A 17,334-nucleotide genomic window follows, 5' to 3' on the forward strand; every position below is an offset into this window, starting at 1 on the left:
GGTTGTATGACAGGGAGAAGAAGCGCGGCTTCAACTTCCTTTGATTCTGAACCAGAGAGAACCTTCCTTAGACTAAGGAGGGAGGCAAAAGGAAAACGAGTAGTTGGTGCTGAAGAAAAGGAGGAACAGTTTGAGGAATACTTTGAACCAAATATGGAAGAAAACATGGAAAATTATCATGAAGAAGAGACTCACAACCATGGCAGAGGAGGTGGAGCAAATCATGCTGGGGAGGATAGAAGAGTTTTGGGCTCTTACATTAATCCAAACCCAGGCAATTGTGGAAGTAGCATCCAAAAGCCAACAATCCATGCCAACAACTTTGAACTTAAACCACAGGTCATCACCCTTGTTCAGAACAACTGTTCGTTTGGAGGAGGTGTTCAAGAAGATCCCAACCAACATTTGACCACCTTCCTGAGAATATGTGACACAGTGAAATCTAATGGTGTTCATCCTGACGCCTATAGATTGCTCTTATTTCCCTTCTCACTCAGAGACAAGGCAGCCAAGTGGCTGGAATCCTTCCCAAGGGAGAGCTTGACAACTTGGGAGGATGTGGTGAACAAATTCTTAGCAAGATTCTACCCTCCTCAATGAATCAATAGGCTAAGAGCTGAGGTTCAAACCTTCAGGCAACAGGATGGTGAGACTCTGTATGAAGCATGGGAGAGGTTTAAAGACTTAACAAGGAGGTGTCCACCTGACATGTTCAACGAATGGGTCCAGCTGCACATTTTCTATGAAGGGCTCTCTTATGAGTCAAAGAAGGCAGTAGACCATTCATTTGGAGGGTCCTTGAACAAGAAGAAGACCATTGAGGAAGCCATAGATGTTATTGAAACAGTAGCAGAAAACGACTACTTCTATGCTTCCGAAAAAGGGAACACAAGAGGAGTGATGGAGCTAAACAATGTAGATGCTCTGTTGGCCCAAAACAAGCTCATTACTCAGCAGTTGGCTGACCTCATCAAGAAGATGGAGATGAACCAAGTAGCAGCAATCTCCACTTCATCAACAACACAAGAAGGAGTAAACCAAGAAGCAGAAAGGAGTCAGGAGCAAGCCAACTACATTGGGAATTCACCAAGGAAAAACTATGATCCATACTCCAAGACTTACAACCCTGGATGGAGAAATCACCCGAACTTTGGGTGGGGAAGTGAGCAAGATCAAAACCAAGACCAGAGACGTTACAACTCCAACAACAATGCAGCTCACCAACAATTCACCCAGAGGACATCTCAACACCCCCACAACAACACTTCTCCACATACTTATCAAAACCAAAATAGCACATCTGCTCCGAACCACTCATCAATTGATGACAGGCTCTCTAAGATTGAAGCCCTACTTGAAGGAATAAGCCAAGAGATTCAAGAAAATAAGGTGTTCAAAGAGGAGGTGCGAGCCAATATTAAGAACCAGGGAGAAACTATTAGGAAGCTGGAATTCCAGGTGGGATATTTATCTGAGAAGATTCCCAAACCTACTGATAGCTTCCCAAGTGACACGGAGAAAAACCCCAAGGGAGAAGCGAAGAATGTAAGATGGGAAGATTGCAAAATGGTCACTACAAGTGATCAAGAGACTGAAGACAAGCAAGGCAAAATGTGCAAACAACCTGAAGACAACTCAACAAAGGAGGAGGACAGAGATCACAAAGAACCAGAAATCTCACAACAAGAGCTGCTGAAGCTCTATGCACCATTCCCTCAACTGCTCAATGGTGCTGTGGGAAAATGGATATACTCAAGGTTCCTAGACTTGTTTGCATCTCTGCATGTGAACATACCATTCATCAAGGCAATTCAACAAATGCCTGCATTCATCAAGTATATGAAGGAACTTCTTCCCAAGAAAAGCTCACTCAAGGGAGGGCAGACTATAGTGATGAATAAGGAATGTAGTGCCCTTATTCAACCTGAGTTGCCTACAAAAAGAAGAGACCCAGGAAGTTTTCATATACCTTGTGCCATAGGAGAAAACATGTTCGACAGAGCACTATGTGATCTAGGGGCCAGCATCAACTTACTGCCCTTATCCCTGGTGAAAAGGCTGCAGATCAATGAGATAATGCCCACAGATGTCATTATCAGACTGGCTGACAAAACTCAAAAACAAGCAATAGGAGTGGTGGAAAATGTGTTGCTAAAAGTTGGGAAGTACTTTCTCCCAACAGATTTTGTCATTCTGGACATGGAAGAAAGTCACACTCATCCAATCATATTGGGAAGACCATTCCTAGCTACAGCCAGAGAACTTATTGATGTAGAGAAAGGGGAGCTAATATTGAGAATCCATGATGAACAACTCAGCGTCAATGTTTTCAAACTCTCACAAGAAACAGATCAAGAGGACAAGGAACTGAGCACAAATGATAAAGAGACACTAAAGGAGGAAACAAGCACTGAAGCACAGCCAGTTCATTCTGAGATCCCCTTAATTGACAAACATGGAAAACAACAATTGTCACAGCTCAAGGAAAAGTTGGAGGAACCCAAACCTCTAGAGGCAGGTGAAGACAACATCACAACTCCTTGGAGAAAAGAGGTCACCAAGGGGAAGGCAACCTCAAAAGAAACAAAGAAGAAGGTACCAAGGAGATGGAGGAACAAGAAGATCCCTACGGAAGACTTCTCTCCAGGGGATAGAGTTGTCTCAGCTTACTTCCCAGATATTCCCCCTAATCTCCCTACTGTACCATCTCAATTACCCAAGGTCTTCACTATCAACAGAGTTCTTTCCCTGGAACGTATGGAGATCATTGATCCAACCAATGGATACAAGTCCACAGCAAGAGGGGAGGACTTTAAGCACTACCAACCACCATGATGAAGGAAAAACGTCAAGCTAGTGACGCTAAAGAAGCGCTTCATGGGAGGCAACCCATGTTTTATATGCTTTCAGAAGATTATGAATAAGTCTATCTTTATGAGCTTCAATCCAAACTTAACGAACAATTGGTGAAAATCTTCTTATGCAGAATATAGTGAGGAACAAGTTTGGTGTTCAAAGCAAACCAAGTTGCATGCTAGTCTTGGAAGCTTTGAACACAAAACTTTTCATCACATTGCTTCAAACTAAGTTTGGTGTCACCTCATGGTGCCACCAAAATGCATATAAGGAATCACCAATAGTTAGTTAGTTAGTTGGAATTCATAAATAAATATTCAAAACCTTTCTTTCCTTTATTTCTAGCCGTAGAGTTTGAATTTTTTTTTATTATTAATTTCCTTATTTCAAATCTTTATAGGAAAGGAAAAGAAGCATAAAAAGGGATTGATGGGACAATTAAATGGGAGACTTCGCCACTTAAAGAAGAGGGGTTACACACTTGTTCTAAAGAGGGAATACGTTGGAAAATGTTGCCATGCAACATTGAAAAAAGGGACCCTTAGAAGACCGAGCAATCCCCATCATAAAGTCATGATCCTTGTCTTCTAGCCATGCATAACCCCAACCGTCCATCAAGTGACCACTTCATCAATCTACACCCTCCATTCTCTCACAACTTCTCTATATAAACAACCCTTGTCCATACCACCCTTCATTGTCATCACACACCTTCACCACTCTTCATTTCGGTACAATACACCCCCTATCCAATTATAAACATTCCTCCCCTCACTCTCCTCATTGCCATAAAACCCTAAACAACCAAAAGTCTCCATAACCTTACCACCTTCACATATTAAATCATCATTCATGGCATCTTTAAGTTCTAAGAGAAGGGAGGGGAAGGAACCCATGGAAGAACACCCATATGATGAGAAGAGATTTAGAAGCTTGCATCATGCATTGCAGTACGGGTGGATGGTTGATAAGGAAATCATTTATGAGCTGGGATTTCAAGTTAAGAAGACTGAATGCCCCGAAATCACAGAGAAGGTAGAAAGGAGAAGATGGGAGCTTCTCACTAACCCGGTCACTAAGGTGAATGCAAATCTCATACGATAATTTTATGCAAATGCAGTCAGGTATGATAAGAAAGATGAGTCATATACAAGCTTTGTGAGAGGAACAATGGTGGATTTTGGTCCCATGAGTGTAATGAGGGCATTGAAGCTACGGTCTATACCATTTGAAGAAGAAAGTTACCACTTAAGATTGGACAACAACCCCAATTATGACCAGCTTTTACTAGACCTTTGTGTACCAGGAGCTGACTGGGAAAGGGGTGCAGGAAATAAACCAAAGTTCATTAAGAGGACAGATCTCACTCCTGAAGCTAAGGGGTGGTTCGAGCTAGTAAGGAGGTCTATTCTCCTAGCTGCAAACAACTCGGAGGTGAATCTCGAGAGAGCAACGATGTTGCATTGTATACTCAAGGGAGGAGAAATCAAAGTTCATGAGATCATAGCTCAAGGAATTAGAAAGATGGCAGAGAAAAGCAACTCAAGAGGAACATTGGGTTACCCCAGCACCATTTACCGAATATGCAAGAAAGCTAGAGTGGTTTTTGAAGATGAGGACCCCGTTTGGATAAAGGAAGGCATTCCAATAACGGTCTGAAGGATGAATGCTGCAGCACTCCCCCTGCCTCAACGGAAGCAAAGAAAGAGGACAGCTCCTCAAGTAGTTGAAGGACAAGTCTTAGAGGGACAAGCACCACAGACCTTGGACATGCACCAATTACAGGAAGTCATTGATGGCTTATCTAGACAATATTTGGAAAGCCAAGGAGCACAGAAAGAGCTTCAACTATAGATGATGGAGCAGCAAGATGAGTGGCAAAGGCAAATGATGGAACAGCAATTAAGCCAAGGACAACAATGGGGAGAAGCATTCAACAGGATGGAACAAAGGCAAAACGAGCAACAAGAATCCACCCAGAGGCTAATCAACATCCAAGCACATCAAGGGGCACACATACATGAGATGCATCGAAGACAAATAGAACAGGCAGAACTATTGGACGAGCAAAGGGCATTCGCAGAAGGAGTTTACATGAATCAAACAGGACATCAGATAAATACTCAAGCCAGGCTCGGCTACTTAGTGGGACAGCTGCCAATATTGCATCCAGGAATAGCCAAGTATGATGAAATAAAGGATGAATTAGCACGAAGGGAAAGACAAAGGGTGGAAGAGAGTCATGAGTTAGTGAGGAAGGCACTTGAGGATTGGAAGCAAGCAAGATTGGCACGGATGCGAGGAAATGCAAGAGGAAACAAGGAGGACAAGCAAGGAAAAGAGCGTGGACACCCACAACAGTAAAAGGTGGTGGAGTTCCTTCTTTGTTCCATCTTTCTCCGTGTTTTAAATAAGGAAGATCTTGTATGAAATAGAACTTGCTTCCATGATATGTTTAAACCTTTTTCAAATCATGTTATTTTTAGTTTTTGGTATTGAAGAGAGTCCATGATTACTGGTCATTATGTCACTGCATCACTCCCTTATTTACTTGTAAGCTTGTCCCTTTTTAAATCAAATGAAGAAGAGAATGATTGTTTTCAAAAGACCAGAGTAGAGTTCATATTGTGGAAGTGCATTCATGAATCTTTGGGGTAGTCATAAGTTAGCTAAGTTGGTTCAACCACAAGGCTAGGAAGACAAATATCTATCCTGAATACTTTGCTTTGAATACACTCATGAGACTAAGTTAATAACAAGATCCTAAGAAGAGAAAAGGGAAAGAACAATGGAAGTGAAAAACAAAAGAAAAAGAGTAAGCAATAAGGCTAGGCATCAATGGTTTTAAGCTTGAGGCAAGTGTCTGTGGTGCTCCTATGTGAGGGATATACTTGGATGAATAAGCTCTTAGGGGTGCCTTATCACTTGGTAACTTGGGTTAACTAACTCGGGATTATCAGCTGAAAGTCCATTATCAAGAGTAACCTTCACTACAGAACACTTAGTAACCCAAAGAGGTGCTGGACACCAAGGTCTCAAGAAAAGAAAATAAATAAACTAAATGTCTGTAGTGTGTATGTATGGGGGATAGGCTTGAGGGAGTAAGTCCTTAGGGGTGTCTCAACACCTAGCACCTTGAACCAACTGGTTCGGGAGTGTTGGCTGAAAGCTTATCTTAAAGAGTTGCCCCCTTACAGAGCACTTAGCCTAAATAACACAAACAACCCTTGTAATAACAATAAAAGGATCAATGAATAAAAGTCTCATGGGATATGAACAAAGTGGGTGTTTTAGGATAGGATAAAGGTCTGAAAGCCAGTAATGGAATGAACCTAAGTTGCTATGCATGAAACCACCATAAAATCAGTAATATGACTTCCACAAGGATGACTCATTCCTCTGGATATTCCATTCATCATTCTCTTGTTCCAGTACTTGCTTAGGAACAAGCAAGCTTTAAGTTTGGTGTTGTGATGCCAGGGCATTTTGGCCAGTTTCACTGACCTTTTCTTTACTATTTTTAGGTTAGTTTCATGCATTTCTTTAGGAAATAAGCTAGTTTTGGATAAATATTCACTTATGCCTTGACTCAAGCATACATTGTGCATTTTACATGATTTCATGAGGATTTTGCATAAGTTTAGTGACAAATATTATGTTGCATTACTCATGACTTGGACTAGAGCTTTGATGCACTTTGTTGCTTGATTTCAGGACAAAAAAGGAGCAAGAAAGGGGAGGTAACTTGCAAAGATTAATGAGAAAAGTGATTGCCAATAACACTCTCAAAAAAGCCATCAATGCCCACGTTAGAGAGTCACGTTAACCAAGTTAACGTGAACTCTAACGTGGAGAAGAGAAGTTGAGCCAACGTTAGTGACACTCAACATTGTCACTAACGTTGGCAATCACTCATAAGTGGCCACGTTAGAAGCCATGTTAACCTAGTTAACGTGGCCTCTAACGTTAAGGGGGGAAGAGAAGCCAACGTTAGTGACACTCAACATTGTCACTAACGTTCTCGAAGGTTGACAAGGCAACATTAAAAGCCACGTTAACCTAGTTAACGTGGGATTTAACGTAAGGCAAAAGGGGTGCATTGGAACGTTAGTGACAATTTTAAGTGTCACTAACGTTCCCGAACTTGGACTTTCACTAAATGATTAACACTCCTTACGCCCTGAGCTTAAGTCTCTGCCCACTCCACACTTTCTCTCTGCAAGTAAAGCCAAGCCCAAATAAAGAAAGGAAGTGCTTCAAACTCAAGATCCAAAGGCCCAAGACTTGAAGAGTGAACTAGAAGCTGAGAAGACTAGTATATATAGGAGTAGCTTTGAATTGTAAAATAGTTCTGGAGGCTGAGGAACTACTCTCTGTATTTACTTTCTTTGCAATTTCTAGTTTTATGATGTATTCTCCATCTTTGTTTTTATTTTCAAGAGCTATGAACAACTAAACCCCTTTCATTGGGTTAAGGAGCTCTGTTGTAATTTGATGGATCAATACTAATTTTCATTGTTCTTCTTCTATCTTTCCTCTTGATTTTACTTGAAAGCTTTCGATCTTCATCCAATTGAGTAGTTATCTTGGAAGAGAAGCTATTCAAACTTGGATCTCTTTTGAACCTTGGAAGAGGAATGAAGAGATCAAGATAGAAATGCTTTCTCATGCTGGACCAAATTGGGTTTGGATGGGTATGTGACTGTAACCCTCTCAATACTTGGTTTGGGAAATGCATGTGGTATAATCAGTGACCATACTTCATCTCTTCTCATGAGCAATTGACCAAGGAATTGGCTATTGATCAAGATTTGAGAGATTGAATTGCAAGGAATTGTAATTCAATCACTTAAGATTGCCAAGGAGATCAATGAGTGCATTGATTGAGGAAGAGATGAAAATGAACTTGATCCGGAGAATTGCAATATCTCCTAAGCCCAATGAACTCCCCATCTCTGATCTTACCCATTCTCTTTAATTTCTGCGATTTACTTTTATGAGCAAATCCCCCATTCCTATTTACAATTCTGCAACTTATTTTCAGTCATTTACTTCCAGTCCTTTAATTCTAGCATTTACTTTTCTGCTATTTATATTCCCGCCATTTTATTTTCTGCAACTCTCAACCCAATTTCTGGATTCGCTCAACTAGAACATTCTTCTAATTAAAGTTGCTTGATCAATCAGTCCCTGTGGGATTCGACCTCACTCTATTGTGAGTTTTTACTTGACGACAACTTCGGTACACTTGCCGAAGGAAGATTTGTTGAGAGACAAGTTTTCCCCGCATCAGAGTTGCAATAGAGTGCTAACGTTATTAATTAGAATTTATTTATTTGTATTTTATTTTATTTTCTATTATGAGCTGCATGTTTCTTTCGCTAGATGACGCGTTCACTTCCTTATCCACGCTTGCCAATATTCGATCCTGAGATTGAAAGAACCATCTCACGAATAAGGCGAGCTCGGCGTCGGTTAGTCCCCTCTGAGGGCGGATTTGAAACGCCATCTGAGGAAGAAACCAGCCCCCGTTCTATTGCTTCGGTTGATTTTCGTACAGGTAACATGGCGGCAGCCAGAAGAGTTACCATCCAGGAGGAAGGAGCCCCTAATTTTACAATGCAACCGTTTCAAGCGCATCACCCAGCAGTGGCTACAGATTTTGAAATAAAGACCGCACTGCTCAATTTGATGCCCAAGTTTCATGGCTTACCTGCTCAAGAGCCTATCAAGCACCTGAGAGATTTTCAGGCAGCCTGTTCTGCTGTCAGGCGTGATAGTGCTGATGAAACTTCAATTTTGCTGAAAGCTTTCCCGTTTTCTCTTAAGGGAAAAGCAAGAGAGTGGTACTACACTCAACCCCTAGAAAATATATCCAACTGGGATACGCTCAGAAAAGAGTTTTTGGAGAAATTCTTTCCATCTGAAGTTACTGATAAACTGAGGAAAGACATTTCCACAATTGTTCAAGATGACAACGAGACTCTCTTTGAATACTGGGAGCGCTTCAATAATATTCTGGAAGCATGCTCCCACCACAGGATCGACAAGATAGTGTTACTCAGCTATATCACACAGGGCATGAGGCCCCAAGATAAGACCACATTGGAAAGTGCTAGCAATGGGTCTATGAAGAAGTACAAAACCACTGATGAGGCATGGCAATTGATCAGCGACTTAGCTGAATCTACTAGGAACCACATGCAGAAACAAGGCCGTTCAAAAGCCGTTGAAGAAGTATCCTCTAGCAGAGAGACTACTGCTCTAGCTCAGAGTATCTGTGAAATGACCAACTTGCTGAAGCAGATGCAATTGAATCAACAACAAGTTCAGCAAGCTCAACCTTCTCCAGCACAGCAAAGCCAACAGTTAGTCCCATAGAGAGTTTGCGGAATTTGTGCTGATTATAGCCATTATACTGATGAATGCCCGCAACTCCAACAGGAAGACAACATGGTGGCATCCACTTATAACTTCTATGATCGCCCCAACCAAGGGTACAATCAAGGTGGAAATAATAACCATGGATGGCAGGACAATTCTAACCAGAATTGGAGGGATAACTGATGACAAGTCATCTTAGCCTATTTTAACTAGCCTTTTTCTTTTGTTTTCAATTGAATTATGCACTTTCTTGAGCCATAAGCAAGCCAATTGGGTAGATTTTCATGCTTCCTTTGATTTAATCAACCATGTATGAATTTATGCCATTTCATGAGGTTTTATGCTATATTTTTTGCATATTATGAAAGAATGAATATCTCATGATTTTGAGCATAGCTTTGATGAGTTTGGTTGATTAATGATAGGTGAAGAAAGCTTGGAGAAAGATTGAAGCAAAGAGGAATGGCTAGGAGTGAAGAGAGGACAATGGAATAATTGAAAATTGAACCAGGAAGGCATGAAGTTAGCCCCAACGTTAGCCCCCTAACTTGGAGGCTAACGTTAGGCATGAAGATTACTCCCTGGGCTCCCCACGTTTGAGCCAACGTTAGCCCCCTAACTTGGAGGCTAACGTTGGCACATAAACATTCAAGGAAGAGGCCAACGTTAGCTCCAACGTTAGCCCCCTAACTTGGAGGCTAACGTTGGAACTTGAGAGTTTCTCCCCTGGGCACCAACGTTTGCGCCAACGTTAGCCCCCTAACTTGGAGGCTAACGTTGGCACATGAAAACATAAGGGAGAAGGGCCAACGTTTGCGCCAACGTTAGCCCCCTAACTTGGAGGCTAACGTTGGCGCCACACACCACAAGACATACAAGGGGTATACTTCCAACAAGAATAACTTGAGCTACAGAGCTCCAAATGAGGTGATTCAAGAATCATTGGAAAGTAGGAATCAAGAGCTTTCCAAGCATATATGGCACTGCATGGTGGACACTAAAATTGAGGGAGAAAGCTACCCCGCAATGTGCATAAATGAACATGGTGGCAACATGCAGTGAGGCCACTTGACCTCTGCACCTTTGATGGAGTATAACTCGAGCTGTAGAGCTCCAAATAATGTGCTCCCAACGGCATTGGAAAGTAGACATCCAGGGCTTTCCAACAATGTGTAATAGTATGGGGTGGACAATACATTTGAGCCTCCAGAACTGGCGTTTTTGCCAACGTTTGAGGGCTAACGTTACCTCAAACGCTGCACACCAAAGCCAGCGACCATGCCCTCTTCAAATGATCATAACTTGAGTTGTAGATGTCCAATTGAAGTGATTCCAAGTGGGTTAAAAAGCTGACATACAGAGCTTTCCAACCATATATGATAGTCTATATTGGGCATAAAATTGGCAACATGACAAGAGGACAAAGTTGGCGCCATAAATGTGCATAAGGGAGGCCAACGTTAGGGTCAAAGTTAGACCCCTAACGTTGGCACCAACGTCCATACCAGCAGATTGTGTTTGCTGATGTGAAAAGTTGGAGCCAAAGTTAGACCTCTAACTTTGGCTCAAACTTTAGGTCCAACTTTGGCTAACCTCAAACCCGGTTCAATTGGTTCACTTTGGTTCTTCTTCAAACTTCAAGAGCAATCAACCAAGGCCTCTTTCAACCCAATTCCATCAAGAGCAAAGGCCCAATTGACACCACTCAGAGGCACAAGAGATAGTTAGAATAGAAATTTCATTTAATTGTAATTTGTTTTTAATTTCATTTTCATTTCCATTTTGTGAAGCCTATATAAGGCATCATTTTCATATTTGTAAGGAGGCTGGCTCCAGAAGGGAGCACGAGGATTCAAGAGCTCTCTTTAAATTTTCTTTTCTTTGTTTTTGAATCTTGGGTTGAGAATTGAAGAAATTCTGTTTCAATCTCACCTTGAGAATTCTCTCTGTTTACTTGTCAGCATAATTTCAGTGAATTGTGATTTGAATCAAAACTCGCTTTACTGCTTTCTTCTCTATTTTCTTCTGCAATTATTCTCTGTTGGATCAAGGAAGGAATTGAGATCTAGACTTGGTCTCTAGTCTCATCCAACCCCTGAGATCTTCAACCTCTCATTTAGATTTTGCAATTGAGCCAAGTTGCTCTCTGTTTTGATTTTAAAGTGATTTTCCAAATCTGTTGAACCTGCTGCATCTTTTACTTCTCTGTTTGATTGTCATTTACACTTCCGTGTTTGATTTCATGAATCCCAGTACCTAATTTCCTTTATTCTTCTTGCAATTTAACTTTCCTTGATCTGCTGCTTTCTTTTAATTTCCAGCACCCACTCCCTTTTAATTTCATGCAATTTACATTTCTTGCAATTTAAGATTCTTGCAATTTACATTTCTTGCTCTTTAAGTTTCAATGCAATTTACTTTCTGCACTTTAATTTTCCTTGTCATTTACATTCTGTTGGCTTCAATTGTCACTCAAATCACTCAATGTTAGCTTGACTAAACTAATCACCCACTAAAGTTGCTTGATCCATCAATCCCTGTGGGATCGACCTCACTCCCATGAGTTTTTATTACTTGATACGACCCGGTACACTTGCCGGTTAGTTTTGTGATGTTTTGTGAGAGATTCGTTTCTCACCAAAATATCTCATCAATAACAATAATAGAGGAGGCAGAGATAATCAGGGAAATCAGAGGTGGAATAATAACAACAACAGGCAGCAGAACCAACCTTATAGAGCACCTCACCTGAGGCAGTCCTAAGGACCACAGAATACCCAACAGCAGACCTCTCAATTTACTCATCCTTCTTCATCTCCTAATGAAGAGCTACTAAAATTTTTTGAGCGATGTCAACAGACCATGGAAAATAACATTAATGCCAGTCTAAATGGTCTGATCGCTACTTTGCAACCTCTTGTCTCACAGATTGGATCAATACAAAATTCCAATAACCAACCTTCAAGTTCCACTGGAATTCCCTCTCAACCATTACCCAATCCGAAGGGGGGCATTAATGCCATCACCCTAAGGTCCGGAACCACACTGTAGGAGAGGAATCAGGAGGAGCCAAGCCCACAAGAGCAAGCCTCATATGAAGAGGTCGTAGGAATAGAAGATGTTGAAGAGGAAGAAGACATACAGGACATAACTGAAAAAGAAGAAGCCCAACCACAGGAGGAAGTACCAAGAGGCGCAGACACTGTAGAAAACACCACTCCCATTCCATTTCCACAACTTGCAAGGAAGCCCAGGAAGCAGCTGGAACCCGATCCCAAAATGGTAGAAATATCCAAAAAGGTTGAGGTAACCGTTCCTCTTTTTGATGTTATTCAACAAGTACCTAATATGCAAAGTTTCTAAAAGACTTATGTATACATAAGGACAAAATTCATGAATTAGAAACTATTCCTTTAGGTAGTTCTATATCTGCTTTAATGGGAGGATTACCTGAGAAGTGTAGTGACCCAGGTCCTTGTATAGTTAGTTTTACTATTGGTGGAGTAGTAATTTATGGTTGCATGTGTGATTTAAGAGCATGTGTTAGTATAATGCCTTTGTCTATATATGATATTTTGAGGCTCCCTCCCTTAAAAAGGTCGGCAGCTCGTTTTGTGTTAGCAGATAAAAGCATCATTACAGTGGCTGGAGTTGCTGAAGATGTTTTGGTGAACATTAAAGGGCTTACATTTCCCACTGATTTTTATATCTTGGAGATGCCCCATAATGACTCAGATAAGCCATCATCAATTCTACTTGGAAGACTATTCCTGAAGACATCAAAATTCAAATTGGATGCTTTTTCAGGAACATACTCTTTTGAAATAGATGGCTACATAGTAATCTTCAATCTGAATGGAGTCATAAACAACCCTCCAGAAGATCATTCTATCTTCCAGTGTGATGTCATAGATGAAACTGTAGCTGAAGTTTACAAGGAAGAGTTAGAAGAGAGGCACATTGGACAAGGTCCAAGTGTGGGTACCCTCTTGACTGACAATGAGGGCACCTCAGCATTTTCACAAGCTCTAGACAATCCAGAGCCTAACCATGATCAGAAGTTGGAACTGAAACCTCTTCCTCCACATCTCAAATATGCTTATCTTGAAGATGAGCAGAAGTTTCCCGTTATCATTGCAAGGGAACTCACTTCCCAACAAGAAGAACAGTTACTTGATGTACTGAGGAGGCATAAGAAAGCAATTAGGTAGAGTTTGGCAGACATAGTAGGTATCAACCCTCAAGTATGTGAGCACAAAATATTTTTAGAAGAGGGAGCAAGACCTGTCCGTCAACCCCAAAGAAGATTGAATCCCACTATCTTGGAAGTTGTCAAAAAGGAAGTGACTAGACTATTAGAAACAGGTATCATCTATCCCATTTCAGACAGTGAATGGGTTAGTCCAGTATAGGTGGTGCCCAAGAAGTCTGGAGTCACTACAGTGAAGAATGAGCATGGAGAGCTCATAGCAACTAGAGTTCAGAATGCTTGGAGAGTCTGCATGATTACAGGCGTCTCAACCAAGCTACCCGTAAGGATCACTACCCACTTCCATTCATTGATCAAATGCTGGATCGCCTGTCAGGTAAATCACATTATTGCTTTTTAGATGGTTACACAGGTTATTTCCAGATTCATATAGCTCCTGAGGACCAGGAAAAGACCACTTTTACATGTCCTTTTGGGACTTATGCTTACAAGAGAATGCCCTTTGGCTTGTGCAATGCACCAACTACTTTCCAAAGGTGTATGATGAGTCTTTTCTCTGATCTTATTGAGGACTGTATGGAGGTTTTTATGGATGATTTTAGCGTTTATGGTGATTCTTTTAGCCTTTGCTTAGATGGATTATCTAGAGTATTACATAGATGTGTTAATACAATCCTTGTATTGAATTTTGAAAAATGTCATTTTATGGTAAAACAAGGGATTGTATTAGGACATGTGGTATCTAATAATGGCATTTCTGTAGACCCAGCAAAGGTGAGTGTTATTTCTAGTTTACCTTACCCCTCTTCTGTAAGGGAAGTTCGTTCGTTCCTGGGCCATGCATATTTTTATAGGAGATTTATTAAGGACTTTAGTAAGGTAGCACTTCCCTTATCCAGATTACTACAGAAGGATATTGAGTTCGAGTTCAGTGAATATTGCAAGCAAGCGTTTGATAAGCTGAAGGCCGCCCTGACTCAAGCTCCAATTGTGAGAGGACCAGACTGGAACCAGCCGTTTGAGATCATGTCGATGCTTCCAACCATGCAGTAGGAGCAGCGCTGGCTCAGCGCCAAGGTAAGGATCCTTTTGTTATTGCTTATGCGTCTAAGACTTTAGACGCTGCCCAGTCCAATTATACTACTACTGAGAAAGAGCTTCTTGCTATTGTTTTTGCTCTGGATAAATTCCGAGCTTATTTACTTGGTACTAGAGTAGTAGTGTATGCGGACCATGCAGCTTTAAAGTATCTATTATCTAAAAAGGAGTCCAAACCAAGGCTCATACGTTGGATACTGCTATTACAAGAATTTGATTTAGAAATAAAGGATAGGAGTGGTAACCAGAATTTAGTGGCAGACCACTTGAGTCGCCTTGAGCACATTAAGGATGATTCTGCTCCTATAGATGATAATTTTCCATTTGATAACCTGTAAGCAGTATCTGAGGTATCTCCCTGGTATGCACCTGTAGCTAATTATCTAGTTAGCCGCATAATTCCTCCTAACTTTTCTAAGAATCAAAGAGACAAGCTGAAAAGCGAGTCTAAATATTATATATGGGATGACCCATATTTATGGAGATGTGGCGCTAATCAGGTAATTAGACGGTGTGTGCCTCAATCAGAATTCCAGTCCATCTTAGAGGCCTCTCACTCATCTGAGAGTGGAGGACATTTTGGCCCTCAAAGAACTGCTAGAAAAATCTTGGACTGTGGATTCTGGTGGCCTACTCTTTTTAGAGACGCTGTTGGATTTTGTAAATCTTGCCCCCCATGCCAAAAATTTGGTAATATATCCAGGAGGGATGAGATGCCTCAACAAATTATGCTTTTCTGTGAAATTTTTGATGTTTGGGGCATTGACTTCATGGGTCCATTTCCAAATTCTAATGGTTATTTTTATATATTATTAGCTGTGGACTACGTTTCTAAATGGGTGGAAGCAATTCCTACCCGCACTGATGATGTTAACACTGTTGTTTCCTTTGTGAGAAACCATATTATTTGTCGCTTTGGATCACCACGAGCAATCGTGAGTGATCAAGGCACCCATTTTTGTAACAGGACTAACAGGATTAATGAAGAGGCATGGGATAATTCATAAGGTTGCAACATCATACCATCCTCAGACCAATGGGCAAGCTGAGGTGTCGAACAGAGAGATAAAGTGTATCTTGCAGAAGATAGTCAAACCTCATAGAAAGGACTGGAGCACCAGGCTACAAGATGCACTCTGGGCATACAGAACAGCATACAAAACAGCTTGTCATCTCCCTGTTGAGGTAGAGCACAAAGCCTTTTGGGCAGTCAAGGAGTGCAACATGGAGATGGAGGACGCCGGAGCTGAAAGGAAGTTGCAACTGCAAGAACTGGAAAGCCTTCGCCTAGAAGCTTATGAGAACTCAAGACTATACAAGGAAAAGATGAAGGCTGCACATGATCAGCACATCAAGAGGAAAGAGTTCCAACCTGGGGATTTAGTCCTCCTTTACAAATCTCGTCTGAGGCTCATGCCAGGCAAGTTGAGATCCAGATGGGAAGGTCCATACAGAGTAGAGAAGGCCGAACCGTACGGAGTTTATCACCTAAGTCATCCTTTAAGTTCTGAACTTATCAAAGTTAATGGACAATGCCTGAAGCTATACCATGGCGAGAAGATGCAGAAAAACAAGGAGCTTGAGATCTTCCTCTTGGAGGATCTCCACATAGCAGAAGATTGAGCTAGTGGAGCGTCCAACTTACGGACGTTAAAGCAAAGTGCTAGGTGGGAGACAACCCACCATGGTATGATCGTTATTTTCTTTATTTTTAGTTTTTCATATTCAATAACTCTTCTCTTTATCAGTACTTTCGTGCATCTGCATCTGCATATTTAAAAAAAAAAAAAAAAGAGGAAGGTGCCACGCGACGCGACCGCATCAGTGACGCGTCCGCGTGGCAAGGAGAGGAGAGAAAAATAAAAAACGAATAGACAGTCACGCTGGAGCGTGGCTGGAGGCGTGCCAGTGGCACAAATCAACACACGCGACTGCGTCACTGACGCGTCCGCATCGTATGGGCATAATGGCCTCCCACGCGACCGCGTGCCCCACGCGGCCGCGTGCCCTGATTTTCGACGTAAAACGGGTGCACATCTGAAAGTTGTGCAAGAGTGGTACTGGACTGGCGCTGGACGCGCAATTCCCCTCACGTGACCGCGTGCCCCACACGGCCACGTCGTACCCCATAAACTGCCCACTCACGCGATCGCATGCCCCACGCGATCGCGCCACCTAAAATTTGGCATTTAATAATTTTGAACAGAGAGTTGTGCGAGTGCGAGGCAACCCTCGCGCCACTGGCACAAACTGGGTCACGTGATCGCGTGGCTGACGCGACCACGTCAATCACCTTAAGTGCAAGTCGCGCGACCGCATGCCCCATGCGATCGCGTCGCTTACGGCGCACAGTTTTCCTACTTTTGCCAAATATCATATCTTTCTCTTCTCCAAATCCTAATTTTTCTTTTCCCTCCTTATTTCTTCCTCCTCCCTTCTTCCTTCTATCTTACCTTTCACTCACCTCCGTTACCAAGGTTTTATTTTCTTCTTCCCTCTTTCCTTTTCTCTCATTCTTCTTATTTTATATGTTATTTTCTTTTCTTTCCTTTTTTTTTCTTTTCATTATTCATATTTTCTTTCTTCTCCTTTCCTTTTTACATGGTGTTAGAATTTTATTTGAGTCATTATTCTTCCTTATATGCTTGTGGATTATTGCAAATTGTTTGGCAATTATATAACATTTTCTTTAAAGGGTTGCTTGCATGTTCACTTTACTACTTTCTATACTTTATTTACCTTGCATGCTATGTGTTTGTGAAAAAGCCCATATGGCATTATGCACT

General features: G+C 41.6%; 1 non-coding gene across 1 annotated transcript; it reads right to left on the reverse strand.

Moving 5' to 3' along the window:
• Positions 1 to 606: 606 nt before the first annotated feature.
• LOC112760425 (small nucleolar RNA R71) lies at positions 607 to 710 on the reverse strand. The gene has a single exon (XR_003180867.1). It is a non-coding gene; the product is annotated as a small nucleolar RNA R71 (small nucleolar RNA).
• Between the last annotated feature and the right edge of the window lie 16,624 nt (positions 711 to 17,334).

Source organism: Arachis hypogaea, chromosome 16 (genome assembly GCF_003086295.3).
Source record: "Arachis hypogaea cultivar Tifrunner chromosome 16, arahy.Tifrunner.gnm2.J5K5, whole genome shotgun sequence".
NCBI lineage: Eukaryota > Viridiplantae > Streptophyta > Magnoliopsida > Fabales > Fabaceae > Arachis > Arachis hypogaea.